Genomic DNA, 19,012 nt, shown 5'->3' with positions numbered 1-19,012 from the left:
ACTGTACGATTTTCAAATTCCAAATTTTCAGTTGATTTTTCAGTGTAATCAGTGAGATCTTTCATTTTTGATTTGCTTCGTATGTAGAATTGCTTAAACAATTTTGTTTGAAATCGACCTTTGTTAATGCGCTTTTGAAATAATTGTTTGATTATCGGATTGAAATTGTCATCGATATTGTATTAGCTATAATCAAGGAATCTGCTACTATTATTTGGTGATTTTTTTGTTGGATAATGATACCTGCAACTATTTTTTGTGAAATTTCTTAGTTTAGTGGTGTGTTTGGTAACTTCTTCCCATTTTTCCAAGCACCAGTGGATTGAATTACCTGTGCTCGTGAAATTAGTCCGACATATTTTAAATTGTAAAAAAGTAGTTCTAGGACTGGTCCGACATATTTTAAATTGTACAAGAACTTCACTACATGTCACCTGTGTGATATCTAAAGTTTGAAATTCACAAATTGAGTAATTAGAAAAAAAAAATCCACATGAAAGCTTTTTATTTAATATTCTTCACCTTTGTGATAAATAATTTTGGTTTTCAAGTAAATAATAACTCTATTTGATATGATTAGTAAACTGAACACAACAGATTTCCTGTTTGTTCTCTTACGTAAGCCAGACAAGGGGAAGAATTGTACCTTTTTGTTCATTGCAGCCTATGGATTTGTTGTAAGTACAAAGGCCTTTAGCTAATTCATGGAATGTTAACATGAATTAGCTGGACCATGAATAACAGTCAAAGTGCATTGTGTTTTAACATATAAGAATGTACTAGTCTGGGTGGTGGTGTATATCTGTATTTAGTACCGTGGTAGTTGCCTTTGAACTACACATTCTAGACTAATTCCATCTTTTCTGTATAGTAGCTAATTCCATCTTTTTTTTGTATAGTGTGATTCTGAGCTGAATAGTGTATGGACTATTTCATTTTCGTTTTAGTACTTGCTTTTCTCATTTAAGCAAAAGAAACTGCAGCCAAATGCTCTGTAATTGTTGATATATTCGTATCATGTATAAACTAGTTATTCAGAGTTATAGATAGTCAGTCAATTGTTAAGTGTCTTGGAGTTAGGAAAGAGCTAAATCCTTTAACATTGGTGTATTGCTTCAGGATAGACTATACATACTGTTACCTATTGTTAAGATGTTGGGTAAAATCAGTCCATCAAGGAATCTGCTAGTATTATTTGGTTATTGCTTTATATTTCAATACTTCCATTATCTGGTGAGATTTCTCAAAAAATTACCTGTTTGTTCTCTTACGGAAGCTAGACAAGGGGAAGAATTGTATATTTTTTTTCTGGTTGTTTTCTCTGTTCGTTAAATTATTTCGCCTTCTGTGTGATTTTAGTTTGTAACTATAACCAGATTGTTATAGTTTTTGTGCTATATATGTGTGAGCTGCAAAGTTGAGGTGCCTACTTGTGCACACCCAAAGTTGGAGGGTATAATTGCCAGCTGAGGCCAAATTTGAGGGCGTGTTTATGTATTATGCCTTTAGAAAAAGGTGTAAATAAATTAGGACTACACCTGTTTGGACAATAATTAACTAAGCTACTGAAATCTGCACTGATCTATCCTTTAGGCATTCCAGCAAGTTGCAATAACCATTACACTCAGAGGAATGGCTTATGCTGCTCTTTCTTCACTTATGTACACACTGCAGCGACTCTTACAACCTAACACATGTTTGGTTTGTGAAAGCCTAAGATTTATACAACAACAGCATGTCGAATCTGCTTATCAAAGTCTATCTGCACTGCAAGTTTTTCTTGAGAATGCTACAAAGGACGTTAAAGATACTGAAACTTTGAAGGTCATAGAAAAGAGGATCAGAGATACAATTTACAAAGCAGAAGATAGAGTTGATTCGAGCCTTAGAAGCGTCATTCTAGCTTATAATGGAGACAACCGAGAAAGGGCATGTAGATCCTTTTCTGAAGAATTGCTAGAAGTGGAAATAGAAGTTGATTCTCTCAAGAAAGAGGTGATGCAGATCGAGATTAACAAGCATGGATTCAAGTCAGCAGAAGCAACTACTACTTCTTCATCATCAAGAAGGTATGCAGCTGATCAAAATACCATTATTGGGACGGAGGATGACTTCAATACCATAGTAGATCGCCTCACTAACCAAACAGATGAGTTAACTGTAATACCAATTGTCGGTATGGGCGGTATAGGTAAGTCAACTCTTGCTAGAAAAGTTTATGATGATTCATCTATTCGTTCTCGATTTGATAAACATGCATGGGTGACTCTCTCTGAAAGCTACAATGAGAGACAAATGCTTCTTGAAATTGTCTCCTCAATTACTGGAACCTGTCAAGAAATGAGCGATGATGAACTAATGGAGGTCGTGCATAAAGTTCTGAATAAGAGGAAGTTTCTAATTGTCATAGATGATATTTGGGGTACTGAGGCTTGGGACCAAATGCGACGAATATTTCCAAATGATGAAAATAAAAGCTGAATTCTATTAACTACTCGGCTCAAATATGTTGCTGATTATGCCAGCGGTGCTGATTTTCCTCCTCATCATATGTCTTTTCTAAGTTTCGATGATAGTTGGAATCTATTTACCAAAATACTATTCCAAGAAGAACCCTATCCTCCACAACTACAACAAATTGGGAAGCATATCGTACGGCAATGCGGAGGATTACCTCTATCAATTATTGTCGTTTCTGGACTTCTTGGAAAGATGGAACCGACCCATGATAATTGGAAGAAGGTTGAGGAAAATTTGAACTCGTTCTTTGGTAGGGTCTCCGAACAATGTCAAGCAATTCTTTCTTTGAGCTACAGTTGTTTGCCTCAACATTTGAAGGCTTGTTTTCTCTATATTGGAAGTTTTCCTGAAGATATGGAAATTAGTGTTTCGGTGTTGATTAGGCTATGGATTGGAGAGCTGTTCATAAAGGCAGGAAGCAATCAAAGGCTAGAAGTGGTGGCAGAGGAGTATCTAGAAGAGTTAATTGATAGAAGTCTAATTTTGGCCGGTAAACGGAAGGCTAATGGAAGAATGAAAACTTGCAAAATTCATGATCTTCTTCGGCAGATGAGCATAAGAGAAGCTCAAATGGAAAATTTTGTGCATGTCAAGAATGAGAATGTCCCAACTTTATCAGAAGGAATAAATTATGAAAGGCGAGTGATGATTCCGCTTAATATTCATAGCAAGCATGCTTATGGTCATAGGCATGGGAGTGGTACTATCAGTACAATCCGCAGCTTGGTTGTTACGAGCATTAATCTTATTCGTATTTATAAGCGTCCCTATTCCATTATCTCACATTTTGAGCTGCTTAAGGTGTTGGACGTATCTCAAATTGATTATGATTTCTCTAATGTAATACCTCAACTTGTACATTTGAGATATGTTGCTGCAAACATTGACGAAGCTCCTTCACTAGCCAAACTATGGAATCTACAGACCATAATTCTTCGTAAAATAGAATGTAAATTTTCCCGACCATACACGGAGCTCCTATCAGAGATCTGGACAAAGACGGAGATAAGACATCTGGATATTGGAAAGGAAATACGTTTGCCTAATCCTCTTAAGGCAGAAAGTCATGGAGAACAATCATTGTTTCTCAATAACTTGCAAATACTTGCTCTCAGTTCCTCTCCATTTTTGGCGGAAATCCTAAGGAGAACTCCCAATCTAATTAAGCTAAAGATTGTGTCTTTGAAATCTGTTGACTGGCCTGCTATTCTTGATTATGTCATTCTATTACAACAACTGGAGGCTCTATTTATACAAGGAACCTTTGGCCAGATGATTCTCTCTAGGGATTTTTACCTGCCTAATCTCAAGCAGTTGAGATTACGTTATACTAAATTGGGATGGGAAGATATGGTTGTGCTGGCTAATTTACCCAATCTTGAGTTGCTCAAAGCAACTAACGGAATCCATGGAACAGATTGGATACTAAATGAAGATGTTGTGTTTCAAAGATTAAAATATCTACGCATCAAGGGTGGAGATCTGGAAAGGTGGGAAGCAACTAGTGATAATTTTCCGATACTTGAGAAACTAATCCTGATTGCGGTCCGTTCACTGGAGGAGATTCCCCAGAGTATTGGAGATATAATGACGCTAAAATTAATCCAAATAGTATTTTGCAGCTCTGCAGTCGAAACTAGTGCAAAGAAAATTCAAGAAGAGCAAGAAAGCTACGGAAATGATGAGCTTCAATTTCGAATCATAGGTATGTTAACATTCCATCTTTGATTATTAGCCATATCTTAATTAATATGTTCATGTCGTGTTTCCTGTTGTCTTTCGTTTCTTGTTTTCACCTGTTAAAGAGGCTTGTAAACTTGGACCTATAATAAATCTCAAAAGAACATTTTTGCAAATTTTTTTTGGATATAATTGTAAAGAACATATTAAATGATAATGAGCAAGACAACATAACATTAAAAGGGTTTTAATTTAATATTTTGGGTTATGAAAAAGAATGATTATATAAGAAAAGTAATTGTATACTAATAGATTCAAATAGTAGTAGAATCTAATTCTTTTCATTCGCACACACTTCGCTCTTTATTACCTTCTATCATGAGTTTTAACAATGTTTTTTTGTGTGTGTATGCTATACTCATAATGTGGTTGTAACAGATAAATTTGGACGGGAAGTGTAGCAGAATATGCAATGGAAGATAAGCCTACAAGTGCTGGTGTGAGAGTCACTGCTTTCTATTCCATCCGAATGACAAACTGCCAGTGTGGCAGGGGATTTGCCTTCTGGGTCGAGCTCATCACACGGGGCTTGCCTAGTGCGGGTTATATCTTCTGTGTGGTTTCATTATTAAACAGGAGCGAGATTTATCCTGTGCGCACCCGAAGGGTAGCGGCAGCTGCGGTTCCCTTGTCATCAAAAAAGAAAAAAGAATGCTGGCTGTTTTTTCAAATATCGATCAACTGTTAAATTGTTTAATGGACTGTGTAATGTTAAATATGTATTGTTGCTCAATATTTAAGGGTAGTATAGTTTCAAAACTAGTCTAAATATAACATATTTTCTACATAAGGGACCAAAAGAGAGACATTTTCTGTCAATTGAAGTTTTAGTGTGTTTAATCATCTATCATAAGGACCAAAAGAAAGATTTAAAAATAATTGAGGGACCAAAAATGTTATTATCCCAAGCTTTTCTTTTGTTTTCTTGACAAGCATATAGTGCATCAAAAATTCCAAGAGGTTGAAAAGAGCCATAAAAGAACAAGTACCACAACTTTACATACACCAAGCTTTAAAATCAAGTTTCTTCGTTAGTATCAAATTATCATCATATAATACTAAAAGTGAAAATTTTTTATCTTCAAAGTTGGATTACGATTTGTTCCTGCAGTAAATCAAAATGTAATAAAACATCTAATTAATAGTAATGTACTGATTATATAAAAATTGAATCACAAATTCAGCAATTAAATAATTTTTTCGTTATATTAATATATAAAATGCTTCACACCCTCAAAAGGCAATGAATCCAAAAACGTATTTTTAACGTATTTTTAATTATATCAATGTAGTTATATATATATATATATATGCCCATCAAATATTGACATTTTACCCTTCCTTTGAACTCTAATTCTAAAATATATTTCTGCCAGAAAGTAAATTATAATCTTCTAATAAATGATTAGTAAATTAATTATTTTCTACTATAATTAACCAGCTAGTAAATGAAAAGGCAGTCACCGGAAGATATTATAATGACCTAAGTAAATGGTAAAGTTGTGTTGATTCACCGCACCTTTTCAACTCCTTTATAAAGTTATATTACTGCAACCTTTCAATTCATAACTTTCATCTTTTCTTCAGATCATTGTAATGGCAATAATCTTTTGTTCCCATAAATTAACATTCTTTGTGGAGGTTGTCAATGATGAAACCCATCTTATTGTCTTTAGAATTACCTCTTCGAATTTGCTGCTATGAAGAATATTTTATAGAGAAAAAGAATTTATGTTGCAGAATGTCCAGTGAGGATGAAAACAAACAAGCTTTTCCTCCTTTGTTGCACTACTCTTAACTAAAGTTGTCACTTATTTCTGTTATGCAAATGAAGCTTCGTATACCAAATTCAGAAACTCATTGGCCGAAAGAAAGAGTGTAGCAACTTCGAAGTTACTCACGTGAATCTTGAAGTAGATGTTTTACGTGCTCTGGTATTGGATTCTGAATTTCAGATTCTTTATTTGAAAAGTGAATCTTTTTTTTTTTTTTTTTGGAGGGGGGAGGGGTGGGCGAGGGGGGGGGGTTTCTATATCATTTCTCGGTTGAATTTATTGTACCGGCTAGCACGTTCATAAATGATTTTTTTTTTTTAATAATAATAATTTATCCCTCTACTGTATCCATGGCTGCTTCTAAGGCACAAAATTAAAGCTTACTAAGGGTGTGTTGATGTACGGAGGAAAATGTGTTCTTGCGCAAAGTAAGTAAATTTCTACTTATTTTCTCATATTCGATTGGTTAATAAGTGAATTTCTTGCCTATTTTTTCATGTTCGGTTGGTTGATAGAAATCATTTAAAAAAAAATACCAATCATGAGTCATGCCCCACCAAACCCATCACCACTCACCCCAAGCACCACCCACCCTCAACCAAATCCCACCACCCTCCAACCACTTCATCTACCTACCCCTATCCCATACCACCACCCACGCACCCCACCGTTCTAGCCAACCCTCCCACCCACGCACCTTCTCTCAAATTTTCTATTTCATATATTTTATTTAACTTTTATAAAAATGAGAATTTTTTTTTATCCACCCCACTACCACCCACTATTTCTCACCAAATTTAATTACGCAAACTTTCCATTTTTATAATTTTTTATAAAGGTACAATTAAATATGAAATAGAAAATTCGGGAGGGAGTAAGGGGTGGGGTGGGTGGGTGTAGAAAAACAAAAATGATTTTTTTTTTTCAAAACTTTCTTTAATTTTTTTTGGATGGGGTGTTTTGGGGGGGGGGGGGCGTAGAAAACCAAAATAATATAAAAAAGTTTTGAAAAACTTTTTTTTTTTTAAAATTTTTTTTTTTTTTTGAGGGGTGGTAGGGGGTTGGGGCTAGGGGTTGTAGAAAATAAAAATAAAAGAAAACTTTTTACTAGAAAACCCCCAAAAAAAAAAAATTGGTGTTGGTGGGTGCTATGAAAACCAAACAAAAAACCTTTTAGAACTCTTTTAAGAAAAATAATAATATTTTTTGGAGGGGGAGTGGGTGTCCCAGAGAGAAGAGGGGGGTGTAAAAAACCCAAAACAAATAAGTTTAAAAACTTAAAAAAAAAAATTATTGGGGCTGGGGGTGGTGGGTGGGGGAAGTGCGTGGGGTTGTGGGATTTGGTGGTTGGGGAGTGGGTTGGGTGGTGGTATGGTGATTGGTGAAATGCTAATTGTGGACTTATTTTTCCTACTTTGATTAGGGAAATCATTTTTTAAATTTTTAAGAACTTATTTTACTAAAAAAAATATTTTCAAAAGATTTTGACCAAAGGAACACGAAAAAACCGAACACACCTTAAGAAGAGGTCGACATCAAAGAGTCATCTAAGGAGAAGCAGAGAGACATCGCCATGAAATATTTCTCGACAGAGAAGACGCCCAAGGCCAAGGTGAAAGATTTGCTTCCTTAGTTGCTTTAATTTGGACTAGGAAATATTGATTGGTTAATTCGTCAGAGCATGAAGCATCATAAGTGGATTACCACAACCACTCGATAGATAAGGGACCCCACACATTCATGCTATATTAATATTAGTATATGATTTGGTTTGGATGAATTCAAATTCTAAGAAGTGGGGATAATTAATCACACACTGAAGAACGATGATGATATGCCCTTTCTTTTGGCATGTTTCATTTCTCTCATTCTTTCGCTATCTTCTCAAATAACTTTGTGCATTTATACATTGATGGGCTTGGAAGAAAATGAATATGGCAAGTTTCATTCACTTCATTTTAGCCGCTCAGGAGGCTTCTTTTTTAAAAAATTACGTCGTTTTTTGCCTGGAGCTGTATACTTAGTCTACATATTTTTACTTTATAAAATCATCTTAGATGACGCTGATGGGTTGGACCCTACTGTTTTCATTTCTTTTGCTCTTATGTGACAAAATGGCTACTTAGCCTACGATGACTATATGTCTATATCTCGCTGAGGATATTATGATTCAAGAGATAATTTAATTTTGAGACCTTCCAATATCATTTGAAAGTGAATTCTATCAAACAGTTACATCTCATTTAATTAATATTATTTTGTAATTTTTTTCTCTTAAATTTTGTACTTCAATTATAGGGAACATGCGCAAAGCGCGTACCCAAAGACTAGTATTATATGAAATAAAAGCAAGCTATAATGAGATACCAACTCAAGCAGTTAAATTGGAAGAAAGCCATCAAGATATTCCAGAAATTTTCATCTTTTTGTCTGATTAAACAATTAGTAGTTACTTTGACATTAGTATGATGATTCTTATTTGCGCTTTGTGCTATTCTGCTGCTACTGCTCTTTTGAGTTTACAACAAAGTATAAATAAATGTTGGTCATGCTCGTTTTGTACGTCGTCCAACTTCAAGGGCGAGCTCTGTATCGATTTTCAGGGAAATGTCAAGTGCTTTCACAGAATGTGTTAGGGCACCGCTACAAGCATTCAAAAACATATTCTATAAGTATCATAACAAAAGAAAGATACTTTTATCAAAGTATCATTGCTGGACGAAACAAGTATTAAGCTTTCTCCAGTATGAAATCCAGAAACAAACTACGCCTTCCCAGTTTAACACTAGAATGAAATCCTCTCCTTGAAAAAGACAAACAACAGCCTAGTATTCCAATAGATGAGTAGAATTTAATCTAAGGAAATTATGGTACCTCACGATGAATCATGTGCTTATAAGTGAAGATTTTGTTAATCAAATAAATAGCCGAGAGATCCATAACCTAATTCTCTTAAGTGTTCTAGCAATCCATGTAAGTTCTCTGTTTATCAATTTTGCCTATCAAAAGAATTATACATAACATAGATTATCTACTGCAATATTTTTTGTCTGATGTGCGCAAGTAAACTGCCAATCTTATTATATGAAATATCTTTTGAAATAGCAAGGATAAAACGCATACCTAGAAATGTAGGTAACACCGTTTTGTCCAATTGTGTGCACTGTTTCAAGGGGAACATTTCCTGAAGCCTGCCACCCTTATAGCCAAAAAATCATGTCATTGGAAGATGTAATTGATGAATAAACGGGAAAACCAAGCACTGCTTTCTTGTGAATTAGGATTACCAAACTTCCATGCTATTCCTTGTTCCGTGAATAATAGGGGCCAATGACAATTTTATACTAGTCTTTTCCCAGAGTCAAAATTAGGATATGTAAAGTTTAAATGCTTCATTTTACAGCAAATAAATGAAACATGATATGTTTGTGCTTCCTTTCAACTCTCCTTTTTGGTAAAAACTTCCCAGCATTTTCAATTCAGAGTTTTGTTTCATTCCATGCGTCTACGACAATATGACAATTCGCTAGGTCCAAGAGAAAATAAGAAAAAGAGGTACCTTGTATTTGCCTTTAGCAGATTCATATGTATGTCATTACGTTTTGACAATTTCAATAATTGTAAAGAGGAAAAGTTAGCATGTGTTGCGAGTCTAGTGGCCAATAATGAATATCATACAACTGAGAAAAGTCAAAGGCATTGCATCACATTAATCTTCTATATGCTGACAATTGTGTGAAGCAGTCAAAACTAAAAATGAAATCAGGAGTTACCTCTGTCTCAAACCTCCCATCGATCAATTCTACGGCCTCCTTAAGCATGGATACCTCAACATCCACGTTAGATAATGGAATAACCATATTGTCCAGCGTTATCCTAGTCAATGAAGTCTTTGTTTGAGATGCATATTCTAGAACCTCATGTACTTCTGCAGGCGTTCTGGTTTCAACCTATTTGATAGGGAAAATGGTTTAAAACTCTGGCAATAACTACAGTCAGGCCTCTTTATGACAGTCATCCTCTATTTCATTATAACAACCCGTCCTCTTTAACAACATTTCACTATAACAACCATGTTTTTTATGGAACCTATCTTTCATGTTATGTTACATTATATGTTTTATAGGTGCTGCACAAACTCCTTTCCCTAATTGCTTTTCTTGATCAAAACAATGTCATTTCCTCTCTTGTTTCAGTTATCGAAATCATGATGTATTCCGGGAATACCACTCACTATCCTTACAAGTGTATCTAGATATAAATATGCAAAATAAAAGTCTTGAGTTTTAGGGCGAACGCCTTTTTATTGGACTAACATTTGATTTCAACATATAAGAATTCAGTTATCAGAAGTAGCATCCATCATAAAGTCTATATCTTCAAAAATATAAAAAATTTATGATTGAAATAGCTCTAGGAAGATGTTTATCTGACCAAAACTCATAAAAGAATAAAGCAAAATTGATGGAAGAAGCCAAGATTAATACATTCCAGCAGAATACATAATTCAAGTGTCCAGTCCAAAAGTAAACATGTCAAAGGTGCAAACAATAAAATTAACTGATAAGATGTTAACTGTTTCAAAAAAAAAAATATATATATATTAACTGATAAGGACTCAGATCTATAAACATATCGAAGAATGTAACATGACGCCAACCTCAACTCCCATTTGAAGTTTATTTTGCTCCAAATACTGAATAGCATGCTTTAGTTGAACCTCATATTATCAAGTAAAAAGGATCTAGTTCTGAATCGCATTGAAACATGAAAACAATGAATTTAGGAAGCTGGATCCTTATTATCTATGTTGCTCAAACTCTTCAAAAATGCCGCTAGGCGCATGTCAGATCTTCAAAAAATAGTGCATTTTCGGAGGATCCGACAGGGGTGCGGCAACATTTTGGAGAGTCCGAGCAACATAGCTTGTGGTAGCCTATTTAGGACATTCTTCAGCACAAAGACAAAAGAGAAGCCTAATTTTTTTTTGATAAGTAGATAGAAGCCTACACATCTAAAAAAGGTTAGAACCCAACGGCACATCCTAATGGTCAGCGAAGTTGGTGAAAACCATGGGAGAACAGGATTCAAATCCTTACAGAGACAATAAATATTAAATGATTTCTTCCTATCGCTTAACCTTCGTGGAGAGAGTTTTTTGATACTTGTGTTGGTAGGAGGTAGCAGGTATCCCCTATGGAATAGACGATGTGCGCACAAATTGGTTGGGCACCCCTATTATTAAAAATAAGATAAAAAGAAACGTAAATAAGGTCATATTAATAGACTCGCAGGCCAAGCAAGTAACGCTAGTGGCTTCTCCTATAATCATCTCTGAAAAGCTAAGTTACTCGGACTCTTCACTTTCGGTGCCGCACCCGTGTCGACATGACATGGGTGTGGGTGTGGGATCCGTACCCTATTTGGTCAACCGCTTTTGGGTACTTTGACCAAAATCAACGGAGAAATTCCGAACAGATCCAATGATTTTTATAATAAAAACAAAAGCTGAGATGGACTTGAAGAAAATGGAATACCTTGTATATTGAAATTTCTTTGTCACTCCTTTTCCTTTTATCTCCTTCCGGGATTCTCCTTTTGATCAATATTTTCTCCTCATGTTTTCCACATAATATCTCATAATTTAGGTTTTATAATTCTATTTTTAGACATTTCAATTATTTTTAGCCGAATCCCCGCACCCATATCCATACCTGGATCCGTATCACCGAATCTTAGAATTTAGATCATGAAGGATCCAACCTCTAGATCCGCACCCGTATCGAACACCCTCACCCGAGTCCTAGTAACTTAGCTGAAAAGCTACTGCACTCGAAACATTGATGAATGGAGACTTTATTTCTTTTACCACAAAACATAGATAGCAAATTCGGACAAAGTCTCCTACTTCAACAGCTTAGGAGCTTTGATTAATGACCTAACAAGCCAACTGCATCAACTCACGAACAAAGATAGGTTTGTCAATGAAGCTTGAATATTGACCGGTTAAAGTAGAAGTAACATCTAAAGATTCTAACTCGAACATTAACTCATTCATGAACAACATATTTCACCGATTTTATATATCATAGAGGAATGTCCAAATATCGATCAACACATATGTTCTGCAACGAAATCAGTAATTTCGGACATAGAACAACTGATCAGTCTCAGATTTACACTAAACTTGGAACACAGATACCAACTCATCAATGACAATTCGATTCATGGGAATATATTTCGAGTGTTATTAATGATAAGCTACTTACACGAAGACAAACACACCTTAGTGTAGCTATTCCACTCATTCTTTGCATAAAATTGAGAACAACCCTCTCAGCTATAAAAAGGCTGTGAGCCTTTCCTACAAAAGTCAAGCGAAGTTTATTAACAAGTCAAAAACTCATTAGCAATTAATCATTTCTCACATTTAGCTTACCTTGTACCTTGCCAAATTTCAAGCCTTTATGAACTTTATCACCATCCTTTATAAATCAATCCACCTGATAATGAGAACATGAAGAAATAAAAAAGATGAAAACTTCTTCAAAGTAGAAATACTGGTACCAGAAAAATCTAATCACAAAATTAATACCTTTAGTGAAGGATCAACTTCCGCGAATTCCTGCTACAATCCCGCCTTCCTTTGCTAGAAAGTGAACTTCAGATTCCAAGTCAACAGGAATTGTCGCCTTACAATACACATCTCTTGCATTTCACACAAGAATATATTGAATAATAGATTTTTTAAAATTGAGTGCTCAAATTCACAAAGGTAGCTAGGTGCTGAAAAATGCTATATTTCCAAGAAACGTAATTAAACAAAACTTTCCCATCACACACAGATTGATAGAATAAATGACAATATCCTTAATCAGAGGTCTCGGTTTCAAGCCTGACAATGGAGTCCCCTTTACCCAAAGTGTGAAACAAGTAGAAGGAATTAGTTGCGATTAAGCTGAGTTGGCGGCTGACATGGAAAAATTAGTTATAGCAGTTAAAAGAGCACATAACCTGTAACTTAATTGAGGCAACACAAAAAGATTGAAGCTTGAAGTTCACAAAAACAAAACAAAAAAAGACTATAACCAAACTTCATACAGCAACTCTCAATTAAATAAAAAGTTTACAATTAGCTTAGCATTTCCTCAAATATAAAAACTAAGCACAACCCAATTGACAACATAAGATTAAAAAAAAAGATATGGGCTTTAAACCAAACCTAAATCCCCAGCATCTTCAGAAAGGGCAAGTTGAATAACACCCTTTAAATCATAAGTTGGGAGTGCTGGAGGCTTCACTACTAATGACTCCACTCTTCTACCTGCACTCTTGGTAGCTATTGCACACATTTTCACAACAAAAAATCCAATCAAAACTCGTAAAAAAAAACAATCTTTATCAGTATTTAACCATAAAAAATGATTTTCAAGAATCTTTTTCCTCTTTTGGAGTGATTTTTTCACACCAAATTTGATTAAAACTCATAAAAAGCAAGCTTTATCAGTTTTTAACGAAAACAAAAAACATGATTTTCAAGAATCTTTTTTTTGCCTGCTTTTTGGGTGTAATTGCATAAGGGTGCACAGTTGCAGTGAATTCTAAACATTGGAATTTTGTTGGGTGTGAAAGTTATATTTTGGCAATTTGTTGCTTTTGATCCATATGGTTTAACAGGCGACCACAGAAGGTGATTTTGCACTTCCCTTTTCCTGATATAGGATAAAAAGAAAGGAATCTTAAGAAGACGGTTTCTGAAAGCATCTTTTATTTTGTTGTTAACAATAGCAGCATGTCAATTAATTAGGAAAATGAAGGCCGTCAAATCAACTATCATGTTGGATCCGACAAAGATTTGTTCGATGAAGGAAAAGCCAACAAAGGAGGATATAGAAGCATAAATGGAAGCTGCTATCGGGGCAGCTAAAAATATTCCTATGAAGAAGAAAACAAAAGGTAGAAGCAAGCCGAGTAAGATCGCAACGAAGAAGCTGTCGAAAAGGCTAAGAAACCTTTCTTGGAGCAACACATGAAGAAGAGGAAACTCAGCTTCCGTAATCTCTAGAGCGTTTCGTTAGGAAGAAGGCAGTTGCATGATTAGTTATCTCTACTGGACTTTTCTTTCTTACTATTGAGGGAATTTTGCTTATAAAAATTCAAGAGGCAATTGTTGTAATTCTTCAGATCAAGTTATCTCCTTTTCTCGTCGTTTACGTTGTTTTTTACTGTTAAGGTTAAAAGCTTAGGAAATGTAAAATTGCAGGCCAATGTAAAATCTACAAACTAGGCAATGTAAAATTGCAATTGTGAAAATGGCAGTTATGTTCATTGTTTCAATGGAATTTGAGAAGACTGGTCCAAATTAACTTTATTTTTTCAGTTAATAGAACAGCTGTTATGTCACAAACAAATATTGTAGCTCTTGCTTTAGGATATTTCATAAGTTTTTATATTATTCTATGAAAGAATCAAGGGATTAGTCCTTTGAATAAGTAAGATATTGCTAAGACTTGCATATCATATATATCTATATACCTAGCATAATTTAAGAAAACAGAAAAGTAGACATAATAAACTATGGGAGAGCTTCGTGGTTGTTACATTGTTGGAACAAAATGAGAGATTAGAATCCCATTCTTAATCCTTTCTTCCTACTTAATAGTTATATTAACTAATGAATTATGTGAAATAATTTGATATTCTTGTTTTCTAGTGTAAAGTTGACTGGATTGTGTGGTCATTCGTCAACAGACCAACTGGCAACCCATCAATTTTATGAAAGAAAATGACAAAAGGGAGCGTACTACGTCTGGTCCCCCGTTTGGAAAAAAAAATGTAAATAAAGAGGTAACTAATATATACTGTCAATTTTTTCACCATCAAGTTATCTTTACCTAACAAGTGAACCTTGCTCAAGTGGTTGAACACCTCCACCATCAACCGATAGGTTGAGGGTTTGAGTTACGTTGGAAGGTAAGTAGGAACACTATTCATCCTCCTAATGGGGTGGGGTGGGAAAAAAATGAAGAAGTTATCTTTACCTATTTTAGCAGGTAACATATTTTATTTTCAAGATTTCAAATTGCACATTTTAAGGGTAACATATCTTATTTTCAAGATTTCAAATTGCACATTTTAAGGAGGCTTACCTGTAAGCTATAGATATCATTTTTGTGACGTTATAATAATGTAAAAGATTATTTACATTGCCAGTGTATAAAACTTAAACTTGTAAATAAATAGTACTACTACACCTGTTTGGACAATAATTATCTAAGCTACTGAAGCAGGACAATTAAATCTGCACAGATCTATCTTTTAGGCATTCCGAGCAAACTGCAATAACCCTTTACTCAGAGAAAATGGCTTATCTTTGCTCTTTCTTCACTTAAGCATACGCTGGAGCAACTCTTGAAACCTAACTAGGGCTTGGTTTGTGGAAGCTGTATACAACAACCTGCTGAATCTGCTTGTCAAAGTCTTTGTGCTTTGCAAGCTTTTCTTGAAGAGGCTACAAAAGAAACTAATGATATTGAAATTCTGAACGTTATAGAAAAGAGGATCAGACGTGTAGTGTACAAGGCAGAAGATAGAGTTGATTCAAGCCTGAGAAGCGTCGTTCTAGCAGATAATAGAGACGACCGAGAAAGGGCTTGTAGATCCTTCTATGTAGAATTGCTAGAAGTGGAAAAAGAAGTTTATTTTCTCAGGAAAGAGATGATGCTGATCGAGTTTAACAATCATGAAAGCAAGTCAGCAGAAGCAACTACTACTTCTTCATCATTAAGAAGGTATGCAACTGAGCACAATACTGTTGTTGGGTTGGAGGAAGACTTCAATACCATACTAGATCACCTCACCGCCCAAAAAGATGAGTTAATTGTCATACCAATTGTCGGTATGGGCGGTATAGGTAAGACAACTTTGGCTAGAAAAGTTTATGATGATTCATATATTCGTTCTCGATTTGATAAACATGCTTGGGTCACTATCTCCGAAGAATACAATGAGAGACAAATGCTTCTTGAAGTTGTCTCTTCAATTATCGAAAGCAATCAAGAAATGAGCAATGATCTAATGGAGATTGTGTATAAAGGTCTGAAGGGTAGGAAATTTCTAATTGTCATAGATGATATTTGGAGTACTGAGACTTAGGACCAAATGCAAAGAATATATCCAAACGATAACAACAAAAGTCGAATCCTATTAACTACTCGCCTCAACTACGTAGCTGATTATGCAAGCCCAGATTTTCCTCCTCATGGTATGTCTTTCTAAGTTTCGGAGATAGTTGGATTCTATTTACTAAAAACTTTTTAGAGAATATCTCTATCCTCCACAACTAGAAGAAATTGGGAAACATATCGTATAAAAGTGTCGAGGATTACCTCTCTCGATTGTTGTGGTTGCTCGGCTTCTTGGAGAGATGGAGCCAACACATGATAACTGGAAGAGAGTTGAGGAAAATTTGAGCTCATTCTTTGGTACGGTTCCGGATCTGTATCAAGCAATTCACTCTTTGAGAAGCTACAGTTGTTTGCCTCAACATTTGAAGGCTTGTTTTCTCTATGTTCACTATAACATTAGGCATCTATAGCTATGAATTCGCAGCTATGAATTTGAAAATCATGGCTAATACTTAGCAATAGCCACAAAAATTAAAATTTCATGGCTATTTACAATTTCGTAAAATTTCTTAGCTACAAAACTCACATGGCAAAGCTAAGGAGATTCATGTTTCGAAGTTGATTAGGCTATGGATAGGTGAGCAATTTGTAAGTGGAAGAAGCAATAAAAGGTTAGAAGTTGATACACCTCTCATTTTCATACGTTGAGTTCCGCCAAAAGCTAATTGTCCTAGTGGACAAATTTTTTCGAGGTCATGGGGATAGGTATGTCCATCTTGAGTACATAATGGAGTAAAACCATGTTTAGTAAGCCTCAGGAAGGTTTAAGACCCGTCGGATCATCGGAGTTAAGTTTCGGTGAAAGTTTGGGAAAAAATCACATTCTGGCGCACTTTGTGGCATAACATGCGAGCAGCAAAACGCGCTTTGCGGCCACGCAGTTGCTCAGCAAAGTGTGCCAGTGAAATTTGGTGATTCTGCAAGCTTTGCGACACAACATGCATTTAGCAAAGCACGCTTTGCGTCTAGCAAAGCTCGCCGCATGTTGTGCCGGTCTAGAATTTTCTGGACCACTATATATAGAACCAATTCGACCCAAATTCATTATTTTACCATTTTTGGGCATAGAAACCTCTAGAATACTCTCCACACTTCATCCATAAGAACACAAAGGAAATTGATGATCAACTTCATCAAACCAACAAGAATCAAGAGTGTGAAACACATTAAAGTCATCCAAGTCAAGAAATCCCAAGAGAAGTGAAATAGGATTTTGGTGTAAGAAGGATACTTCCACTCAAGAATTGTTTCTGCGCTATCTAAGGTAAGTTTCATGGTATTTTCATGATGTTTGAAGTATTGATAAGTTGAAACACTTGGATTATAGAAGAGTATAGAAAATGGGTCATAAATGGGTGAATAGTGTCATTGTTGAGTGGTAGTTTGGATTGAATCATGAAAATGGATACGTTGTGATTGTAAATACATTGTAAATGACATTTCGAACATGGAATAAGTATTGTATGAGAAAGAACGTGATAGTGAACCTTGATCATGATTATAGAGAATTTGGAGTGAAATTGCGAAATGTGGGCAATGCAATTGAATGATGCTTGTCGTTTATGATATTGTGATTGTTGTTATGAATGTTGGGAGTTGATATGGAGTATGGAGGAAGTAGTATAAACAAAGGAAATCTTCGCCCAATTTCTCTAGCTTTATTAAGCCCGTTCTTATAATTGTGTAGCTAATGTCGATACGAATTCTCTTGAAGGTAAAACGAGTGCATTAAAAGAGAACGGGCAAGCGATAGAATAGTTAAACGACAAAGGTATGCGAGGCTAGTCCTTTCTTTCTAAGGCATGAATCTTATGGCATGATTTTCCTCCTTTCTCATGAATGTCCTATCTTCAAGCAAACTAAGAGCCCTTGTTCATGAATAGCTATATGAGACAAGAGATACGTTATGAGTATGATAAGCTTATGTCTAAAGATCCTAGAGTTCATGATATGATGTCTTTACGAAGTTAATGATGTTGATTACGATTCATTGATGTTTTCCTCATGTACACTCACCTTAAAATGTTAGTCCCTCCAAGGTGAGATATGACGACTATGATTACTTCATAACATAATCGGGGGTCCACGACCTTATGTCACCCCGATATAGCTATAGTTGCTTCCAAGTTCTAATATATGTCTTGATGATCAATGTATAATGATATTAAATTACGATAGAGCCATGCTATGCTTATGAGACTATTAATAATGATGAGTCTATGATATGTATGATGACAAATGCATGATATGTATGACGATGAGATTCCACCGCGCCTAATTGGCCGGACATGTCACCGCTAAGGCGGGCTGCTTGAGATTTCACCGCACCTAATTGGCCAGACATGTCACCGCTACGGCGGGCGGCTATGATTCCACCGCGCCTACAAGGCCGGACATGATCACCACTAGTGGGCTGCAGATGATGGTTACCCAGACGCGGGTTAACGACATGATGATATATGATTGATATGATGATGCATGTATGGTATGATGATGTATATGTGATATGGTAAGGCATACGCTATGATAATGCACATGATATGCTTATGTATGATGAATGTATATGAAATGTATTTATACTTAAAAGAGTACACAGGTTGTATCCTCATCTCATGACTTATGATTTCCTTATTATGTTTACTTCATTCCTGCCTTACATACTCAGTACAATGTTCGTACTGACGTCCGTTTTCTTTGGACGCTGTGTTCATGCCCACAGGTAGGCAGGGAGACGGTGCAGATCCATAGGAGCTATTAGCCGATTTGAGAGCACCCCACTTTTCCAGAGGT

At 35.5% G+C, this 19,012-nt stretch overlaps 1 long non-coding RNA gene and 2 pseudogenes across 1 annotated transcript in view; 2 read left to right on the top strand and 1 right to left on the bottom strand.

Annotated features, from left to right (window-relative positions):
• Positions 1-5,017, top strand: part of LOC132067541 (uncharacterized) — a 77,284-nt gene extending 72,267 nt beyond the window's left edge. The window contains exon 2 of the long non-coding RNA XR_009417169.1: positions 4,753-5,017. This is a non-coding gene — a long non-coding RNA (uncharacterized LOC132067541). The remainder of the gene's footprint in view (positions 1-4,752) is intronic.
• On the top strand, positions 1,590-4,749 carry LOC132067537 (putative late blight resistance protein homolog R1A-10; annotated as a pseudogene).
• A 3,420-nt stretch (positions 5,018-8,437) lies between the features above and the next one.
• LOC132066134 (quinolinate phosphoribosyltransferase [decarboxylating] 1a-like) lies at positions 8,438-13,387 on the bottom strand (annotated as a pseudogene).
• Between the last annotated feature and the right edge of the window lie 5,625 nt (positions 13,388-19,012).

Source organism: Lycium ferocissimum, chromosome 8, assembly GCF_029784015.1.
Source record: "Lycium ferocissimum isolate CSIRO_LF1 chromosome 8, AGI_CSIRO_Lferr_CH_V1, whole genome shotgun sequence".
In the NCBI taxonomy this organism is placed as follows: domain Eukaryota; kingdom Viridiplantae; phylum Streptophyta; class Magnoliopsida; order Solanales; family Solanaceae; genus Lycium; species Lycium ferocissimum.
This window is presented reverse-complemented; position numbering and strand designations above follow the sequence as displayed.